Source organism: Oncorhynchus keta, unplaced genomic scaffold (genome assembly GCF_023373465.1).
Source record: "Oncorhynchus keta strain PuntledgeMale-10-30-2019 unplaced genomic scaffold, Oket_V2 Un_contig_16027_pilon_pilon, whole genome shotgun sequence".
Taxonomy (NCBI): Eukaryota; Metazoa; Chordata; class Actinopteri; order Salmoniformes; family Salmonidae; genus Oncorhynchus; species Oncorhynchus keta.
In genome coordinates, this window is record NW_026279663.1 from 41,283 (window position 1) to 50,000 (window position 8,718).

The following is an 8,718-nucleotide window of genomic DNA, read 5'->3' on the forward strand; positions in this document are numbered from 1 at the left end:
ACACAGACTGGGTTGGAATCATTACTCTGAAGTCTAAACCCATGGATACACAGACTGGTTGGAATCATTACTCTGCAGTCTAAACCCATGGATACACAGACTGGGTTAGAATCATTACTCTGAAGTCTAAACCCATGGATACACAGACTGGGTTAGAATCATTACTCTGAAGTCTAAACCCATGGATACACAGACTGGGTTGGAATCATTACTCTGAAGTCTAAACCCATGGATACACAGACTGGGTTAGAATCATTACTCTGAAGTCTAAACCCATGGATACACAGACTGGGTTGGAATCATTACTCTGAAGTCTAAACCCATGGATACACAGACTGGGTTAGAATCATTACTCTGAAGTCTAAACCCATGGATACACAGACTGGGTTGGAATCATTACTCTGAAGTCTAAACCCATGGATACACAGACTGGGTTAGAATCATTACTCTGAAGTCTAAACCCATGGATACACAGACTGGGTTAGAATCATTACTCTGAAGTCTAAACCCATGGATACACAGACTGGGTTAGAATCATTACTCTGAAGTCTAAACCCATGGATACACAGACTGGGTTAGAATCATTACTCTGAAGTCTAAACCCATGGATACACAGACTGGGTTAGAATCATTACTCTGAAGTCTAAACCCATGGATACACAGACTGGGTTAGAATCATTACTCTGAAGTCTAAACCCATGGATACACAGACTGGGTTAGAATCATTACTCTGAAGTCTAAACCCATGGATACACAGACTGGGTTAGAATCAATACTCTGAAGTCTAAACCCATGGATACACAGACTGGGTTAGAATCATTACTCTGAAGTCTAAACCCATGGATACACAGACTGGGTTAGAATCATTACTCTGAAGTCTAAACCCATGGATACACAGACTGGGTTAGAATCATTACTCTGAAGTCTAAACCCATGGATACACAGACTGGGTTGGAATCATTACTCTGAAGTCTAAACCCATGGATACACAGACTGGGTTAGAATCATTACTCTGAAGTCTAAACCCATGGATACACAGACTGGGTTAGAATCATTACTCTGAAGTCTAAACCCATGGATACACAGACTGGGTTAGAATCATTACTCTGAAGTCTAAACCCATGGATACACAGACTGGGTTAGAATCATTACTCTGAAGTCTAAACCCATGGATACACAGACTGGGTTAGAATCATTACTCTGAAGTCTAAACCCATGGATACACAGACTGGGTTGGAATCATTACTCTGAAGTCTAAACCCATGGATACACAGACTGGGTTAGAATCATTACTCTGAAGTCTAAACCCATGGATACACAGACTGGGTTAGAATCATTACTCTGCAGTCTAAACCCATGGATACACAGACTGGGTTAGAATCATTACTCTGAAGTCTAAACCCATGGATACACAGACTGGGTTAGAATCATTACTCTGAAGTCTAAACCCATGGATACACAGACTGGGTTAGAATCATTACTCTGAAGTCTAAACCCATGGATACACAGACTGGGTTAGAATCATTACTCTGCAGTCTAAACCCATGGATACACAGACTGGGTTGGAATCATTACTCTGAAGTCTAAACCCATGGATACACAGACTGGGTTAGAATCATTACTCTGAAGTCTAAACCCATGGATACACAGACTGGGTTAGAATCATTACTCTGAAGTCTAAACCCATGGATACACAGACTGGGTTAGAATCATTACTCTGAAGTCTAAACCCATGGATACACAGACTGGGTTAGAATCATTACTCTGAAGTCTAAACCCATGGATACACAGACTGGGTTAGAATCATTACTCTGAAGTCTAAACCCATGGATACACAGACTGGGTTAGAATCATTACTCTGAAGTCTAAACCCATGGATACACAGACTGGGTTGGAATCATTACTCTGAAGTCTAAACCCATGGATACACAGACTGGGTTGGAATCATTACTCTGAAGTCTAAACCCATGGATACACAGACTGGGTTGGAATCATTACTCTGAAGTCTAAACCCATGGATACACAGACTGGGTTGGAATCATTACTCTGAAGTCTAAACCCATGGATACACAGACTGGGTTGGAATCATTACTCTGAAGTCTAAACCCATGGATACACAGACTGGGTTAGAATCATTACTCTGAAGTCTAAACCCATGGATACACAGACTGGGTTAGAATCATTACTCTGAAGTCTAAACCCATGGATACACAGACTGGGTTAGAATCATTACTCTGAAGTCTAAACCCATGGATACACAGACTGGGTTAGAATCATTACTCTGAATTCTAAACCCATGGATACACAGACTGGGTTAGAATCATTACTCTGAAGTCTAAACCCATGGATACAGAGACTGGGTTGGAATCATTACTCTGAATTCTAAACCCATGGATACACAGACTGGGTTAGAATCATTACTCTGAAGTCTAAACCCATGGATACAGAGACTGGGTTAGAATCATTACTCTGAATTCTAAACCCATGGATACACAGACTGGGTTAGAATCATTACTCTGAAGTCTAAACCCATGGATACACAGACTGGGTTAGAATCATTACTCTGAAGTCTAAACCCATGGATACACAGACTGGGTTAGAATCATTACTCTGAAGTCTAAACCCATGGATACACAGACTGGGTTAGAATCATTACTCTGCAGTCTAAACCCATGGATACACAGACTGGGTTGGAATCATTACTCTGAAGTCTAAACCCATGGATACACAGACTGGGTTGGAATCATTACTCTGAAGTCTAAACCCATGGATACAGAGACTGGGTTGGAATCAAAAAGGCGTGCGTGTGATCTGCTTTCTATCCATGACTGAAAAAGACAAGACCTTGCATGCAGATGAACAGAATGGATCCAAACAGAACCAACAGAACCAGAAATAAATGAGACAAAGAAAAGAAGTCATGTTCTCCACATAACTTTAGTCGTTCATAAACAAAAACCAACATGACAACTTTTACATGCATTTTCATGAACGTCAAATGATACAAAAAGCAAAGAATGAAAGCAACTCAATGAATAAAGTCTCAAGGCGCATCTCATCCATAAATGATTCGGAAAAACCTCACTCACATGTACATACAATCATTCAGATATTTTCATATATATGAATACAAGCAAAGGTGGTCAGAAGAAGCAATACTGTTACGTTATGCTGTACAAATACCTGGATGTAAATTTGCAAACATTTGCAAGCAAAACATGATATCCTCAAACCTAATCATTAGTTAAATGTAATCAATAAGTTATAGATCAGCAAATGTAATTAACAAGTTATAGATCAGTAATGGTGCGTATTAACCTCCAGTGAAATCTTATATCTTCATCACTTACCTACAGTATCATGTCATGACACAAAATAATACATTTTCACACAGAAACAGCAAGGCCAAGACAGTCAAGTGGTGTGCCTCCCTTAAACCCAACCGACTCTCGTTATAAATAAGATATTGTGCCAATAAAGGAATAAAATGTTCATTTTTTTTATCTAAATCAAAAGTACGTCAAACACTAGGCCTACTCTACAATAAAGTCATTTGTGTGTGATTGTTGCACTGCCGTTCCCCAAATCCAAACTGTTGGCCTGATGAAACAAGTTGTCCTGATTTAAAAAAAAAAAAAACCTGTCCTTTGACGAGAAAACAACATTCATAAAAGCAACTAACTTTGTGTGTTTAAGGTCCATAGGAACTGACTGTGTATACGGTCCATATCAACAGACTGTGTGTACGGTCCATAGCAACCGACTGTGTGTACGGTCCATAGCAACCGACTGTGTGTACGGTCCATAGCAACCGACTCTGTGTACGGTCCATAGCAACCGACTCTGTGTACGGTCCATAGCAACCGACTCTGTGTACGGTCCATAGCAACCGACTGTGTGTACGGTCCATAGCAACTGACTGTGTGTACAGTCCATAACAGTCTGAATGGGTGTACTGTAATGTATAAAGTCCACAGCAACTGACTGACTGACTGACTGTGTTTATACAAGGGCAGTAACAACGGTATAACTCTATGTGCTGTATAATGTCCATAGCAACTGACTGACTGTGTGTATTGTATAATGTCCATAGCAACTGACTGACTGTGTGTATTGTATAATGTCCATAGCAACTGACTGACTGTGTGTATTGTATAATGTCCATAGCAACTGACTGACTGTGTGTATTGTATAATGTCCATAGCAACTGACTGACTGTGTGTATTGTATAATGTCCATAGCAACTGACTGACTGTGTGTATTGTATAATGTCCATAGCAACTGACTGACTGTGTGTATTGTATAATGTCCATAGCAACTGACTGACTGTGTGTATTGTATAATGTCCATAGCAACTGACTGACTGTGTGTATTGTATAATGTCCATAGCAACTGACTGACTGTGTGTATTGTATAATGTCCATAGCAACTGACTGACTGTGTGTATTGTATAATGTCCATAGCAACTGACTGACTGTGTGTATTGTATAATGTCCATAGCAACTGACTGACTGTGTGTATTGTATAATGTCCATAGCAACTGACTGACTGTGTGTATTGTATAATGTCCATAGCAACTGACTGACTGTGTGTATTGTATAATGTCCATAGCAACCGACTGACTGTGTGTATTGTATAATGTCCATAGCAACTGACTGACTGTGTGTATTGTATAATGTCCATAGCAACTGACTGACTGTGTGTATTGTATAATGTCCATAGCAACTGACTGACTGTGTGTATTGTATAATGTCCATAGTAACTGACTGACTGTGTGAATTGTATAATGTCCATAGCAACTGACTGACTGTGTGTATAATGTCCACAGCAACCTACTCTATGTAGAAGGTCCATAATAACAGTCTTGGAGCACCTTTTTTTCTGTTAGTACTTATGATGCCACTCACACTGCCCTACACTCACCTCCTCTATGTCCAAGTTTTTCCTGGATTTGTAAATGAACTCTCCGATAGCTACAAACACAGAGAGAACCAGTCCGGCTGCCAGCACTATGAAAATGCCACCGATGTTCTCCACTCCCAAGGCGCTGGCCTCCTTACTGTCCTCCTCAGGACAACCGTTCCCTCTCCACCACTTCTCCTTCATCATGTGGAGCTTCCCTTCTTCCTGGAGCTGCAGGATGGCGATGGTCACCTTGTCTCTGTAGGGGGAGCCTGGGGGAGAGAGGAATGAGATCTGAGTATCAGAGCAGCTTCTGAGGTCATTAGGTAAACATAAATAGGTCACAAATGAGCTTCATTGCCCAAATGCTACATAGCACATCATCAGCATAAAGTGAATAATTTTGTGCATGTCTGGTGACTGACGGGCAGCATGAGCGAGTGGTTCTGGGTAGAAAAAACAGCAAAGGGGAGAGAGGGCAGCCTTGACGTGTTCCTCTAGCATGTCAGCATTCAGAAGTGATAGGGGAGGGTAATTCACACAAAGGGTTTTTTCCTGCGTCCGTGGTTCTTACCTATGGGAGTGCCTACGCCGAGCCCTTAGAGTCTATGAGGCCTCCGATCTGCGTGAGGTTACAGTTCCTCTGACTGATGTACTCTATGCTGGTGGACTCCATGAGAGGAGAGCGTAGTCTGTGGTCATGACTCTCTGATCCCCTCTCTGTTGTTCTTCACCAGAGCTGTGTTCTTCCTGCTGCTCATAAACGCCCACATCTTCTCATAGGTGGAGATCTTGGATTTCTAAATGGACAACAACACATTGTTTCCTTTTAAACAACAACAATAATAATATTAATAATAATAATAACACAACTTGCCTAGTTTAAATAAAGGTTCAAATAACATTAATAATAATAATAGCACGTTTTATTGGTGTAGATTAGATTTCTGAGGAAAAGCAAAGAAGGGAGAATTTGATGCCAAAATCGCCAATTCAATGCAGATTCATAGGAAAACTGAACAGACTTTTACAGCCATTTCAGATGTGTGGCTATAAAGCGCATTACCTCATATTGCTGGGTCTGTTGATATTGTACACAGTGTCGATATTAGAGGTCAGCGTTAGACAACAACTAACATATTGGACAGAAATGTATTGTTTCACACAGTTATGGAGACTTCTGTCCCGTTGAGAAAATCTAAAAGTTTTGATATAGAGAGCATGACCCCACATTACTCGATTCATTGATATTACTACACAATGATGATATATTAACATTTGTCATATTGGACAGAGATGTGTTGTTTTAGACTGGTGGAATATGAAATATGTCTGATTACAGAATGAATGGTTAAACTGCAATGGACAGGCCTGTCCAGTTGTTTATGAGAACATCCCTTCTCTGACATTAACATTACATTTTTACATTACATTTACATTTAAAGTATCTATATAAAGTGCATTACCCCACATTGCTTGATTTGTTATTGTACAAAGTGTTCACATGGGAAAAACATATTAGACAGAGACAATTTGTTTCACGCTGCTGTGGAAATGCCTGTCCAGTTGCTTATAGTGAAGTCTAAATCCCTGCTGGTGTTTCCCTTCATTCAATCATCTGGGTGACAGCGTGACAGCTGTGTTTAAATCTCTCTGTTGACTAATCTGCTCTATGTATCCAGAGGTACTAGAGTAGGCTTGCTAGAGATATAGGGAAAGTCATCATCTAGAGATCCTACAGTAAGCTAGCTAGGAGATATAGGGTCCTACAGTGGTCTAGCTAGGAGATATAGGGTCCTACAGTGGTCTAGCTTGGAGATATAGGGGAAGTCATCACCCAGAGGTCCTACAGTAAGCTGGCTAGGAGATATAGGGTCCTACAGTTAGCTACAGTGCCTTGCGAAAGTATTCGGCCCCCTTGAACTTTGCGACCTTTTGCCACATTTCAGGCTTCAAACATAAAGATATAAAACTGTATTTTTTTGTGAAGAATCAACAACAAGTGGGACACAATCATGAAGTGGAATGACATTTATTGGATATTTCAAACTTTTTTAACAAATCAAAAACTGAAAAATTGGGCGTGCAAAATTATTCAGCAAGCCTTAAGTTAATACTTTGTAGCGCCACCTTTTGCTGCGATTACAGCTGTAAGTCGCTTTGGGGTATGTCTCTATCAGTTTTGCACATCGAGAGACTGAATTTTTTCCCATTGCTCCTTGCAAAACAGCTCGAGCTCAGTGAGGTTGGATGGAGAGCATTTGTGAACAGCAGTTTTCAGTTCTTTCCACAGATTCTAATATATAATAAATATATATGCCATTTAGCAGACGCTTTTATCCAAAGCGACTTACAGTCATGTGTGCATACATTCTACGTATGGGTGGTCCCGGGGATCGAACCCACTACCCTGGCGTTACAAGCGCCATGCTCTACCAACTGAGCTACAGAAGGACCACCATTCTAGATTGGATTCAGGTCTGGACTTTGACTTGGCCATTCTAACACCTGGATATGTTTATTTTTGAACCATTCCATTGTAGATTTTGCTTTATGTTTTGGATCATTGTCTTGTTGGAAGACAAATCTCCGTCCCAGTCTCAGGTCTTTTGCAGACTCCATCAGGGTTTCTTCCAGAATGGTCCTGTATTTGGCTCCATCCATCTTCCCATCAATTTTAACCATCTTCCCTGTCCCTGCTGAAGAAAAGCAGGCCCAAACCATGATTCTGCCACCACCATGTTTGACAGTGGGGATGGTGTGTTCAGGGTGATGGGCTGTGTTGCTTTTACGCCAAACATAACATTTTGCATTGTTGCCAAAAAGTTCCATTTTGGTTTCATCTGACCAGAGCACCTTCTTCCACATGTTTGGTGTGTCTCCCAGGTGGCTTGTGGCAAACTTTAAACAACACTTTTTATGGATATCTTTAAGAAATGGCTTTCTTCTTGCCACTCTTTCATAAAGACCAGATTTGTGCAATATACGACTGATTGTTGTCCTATGGACAGAGTCTCCCACCTCAGCTGTAGATCTCTGCAGTCCATCCAGAGTGATCATGGGTCTCTTGGCTGCATCTCTAATCAGTCTTCTCCTTGTATGAGCTGAAAGTTTAGAAGGACGGACAGTTCTTGGTAGATTTGCATTTGTCTGATACTCCTTCCATTTCAATATTATCGCTTGCACAGTGCTCCTTGGGATGTTTAAAGCTTGGGAAATCTTTTTTGTATCCAAATCCGGCTTTAAACTTCTTCACAGCAGTATCTCGGACCTGCCTGGTGTGTTCCTTGTTCTTCATGATGCTCTCTGCGCTTTTAACGGACCTCTGAGACTATCACAGTGCAGGTGCATTTATACGGAGACTTGATTACACACAGGTGGATTGTATTTATCATCATTAGTAATTTAGGTCAACATTGGATCATTCAGAGATCCTCACAGAACTTCTGGAGAGAGTTTGCTGCACTGAAAGTAAGGGGCTGAATAATTTTGCACGCCCAATTTTTCAGTTTTTGATTTGTTAAAAAGTTTGAAATATCCAATAAATGTCGTTCCACTTCATGATTGTGTCCCACTTGTTGTTGATTCTTCACAAAAATACAGTTTTATATCTTTATGTTTGAAGCCTGAAATGTGGCAAAAGGTCGCAAAGTTCAAGGGGGCCGAATACTTTCGCAAGGCACTGTAGCTAGGAGATATAGGGTGCTACAGTTAGCTAGCTAGAGATATAGGGTCCTACAGTTAGCTAGCTCGGAGATATAGGGTCCTACAGTTAGCTAGCTAGGAGATATAGGGTCCTACAGTAAGCTAGCTAGG

At 40.8% G+C, this 8,718-nt stretch overlaps 1 pseudogene; it reads right to left on the reverse strand.

The window, feature by feature from the left end:
- Positions 1 to 2,918: 2,918 nt before the first annotated feature.
- Positions 2,919 to 8,718, reverse strand: part of LOC127919221 (glutamate receptor ionotropic, kainate 1-like) — a 9,834-nt pseudogene continuing 4,034 nt past the window's right edge.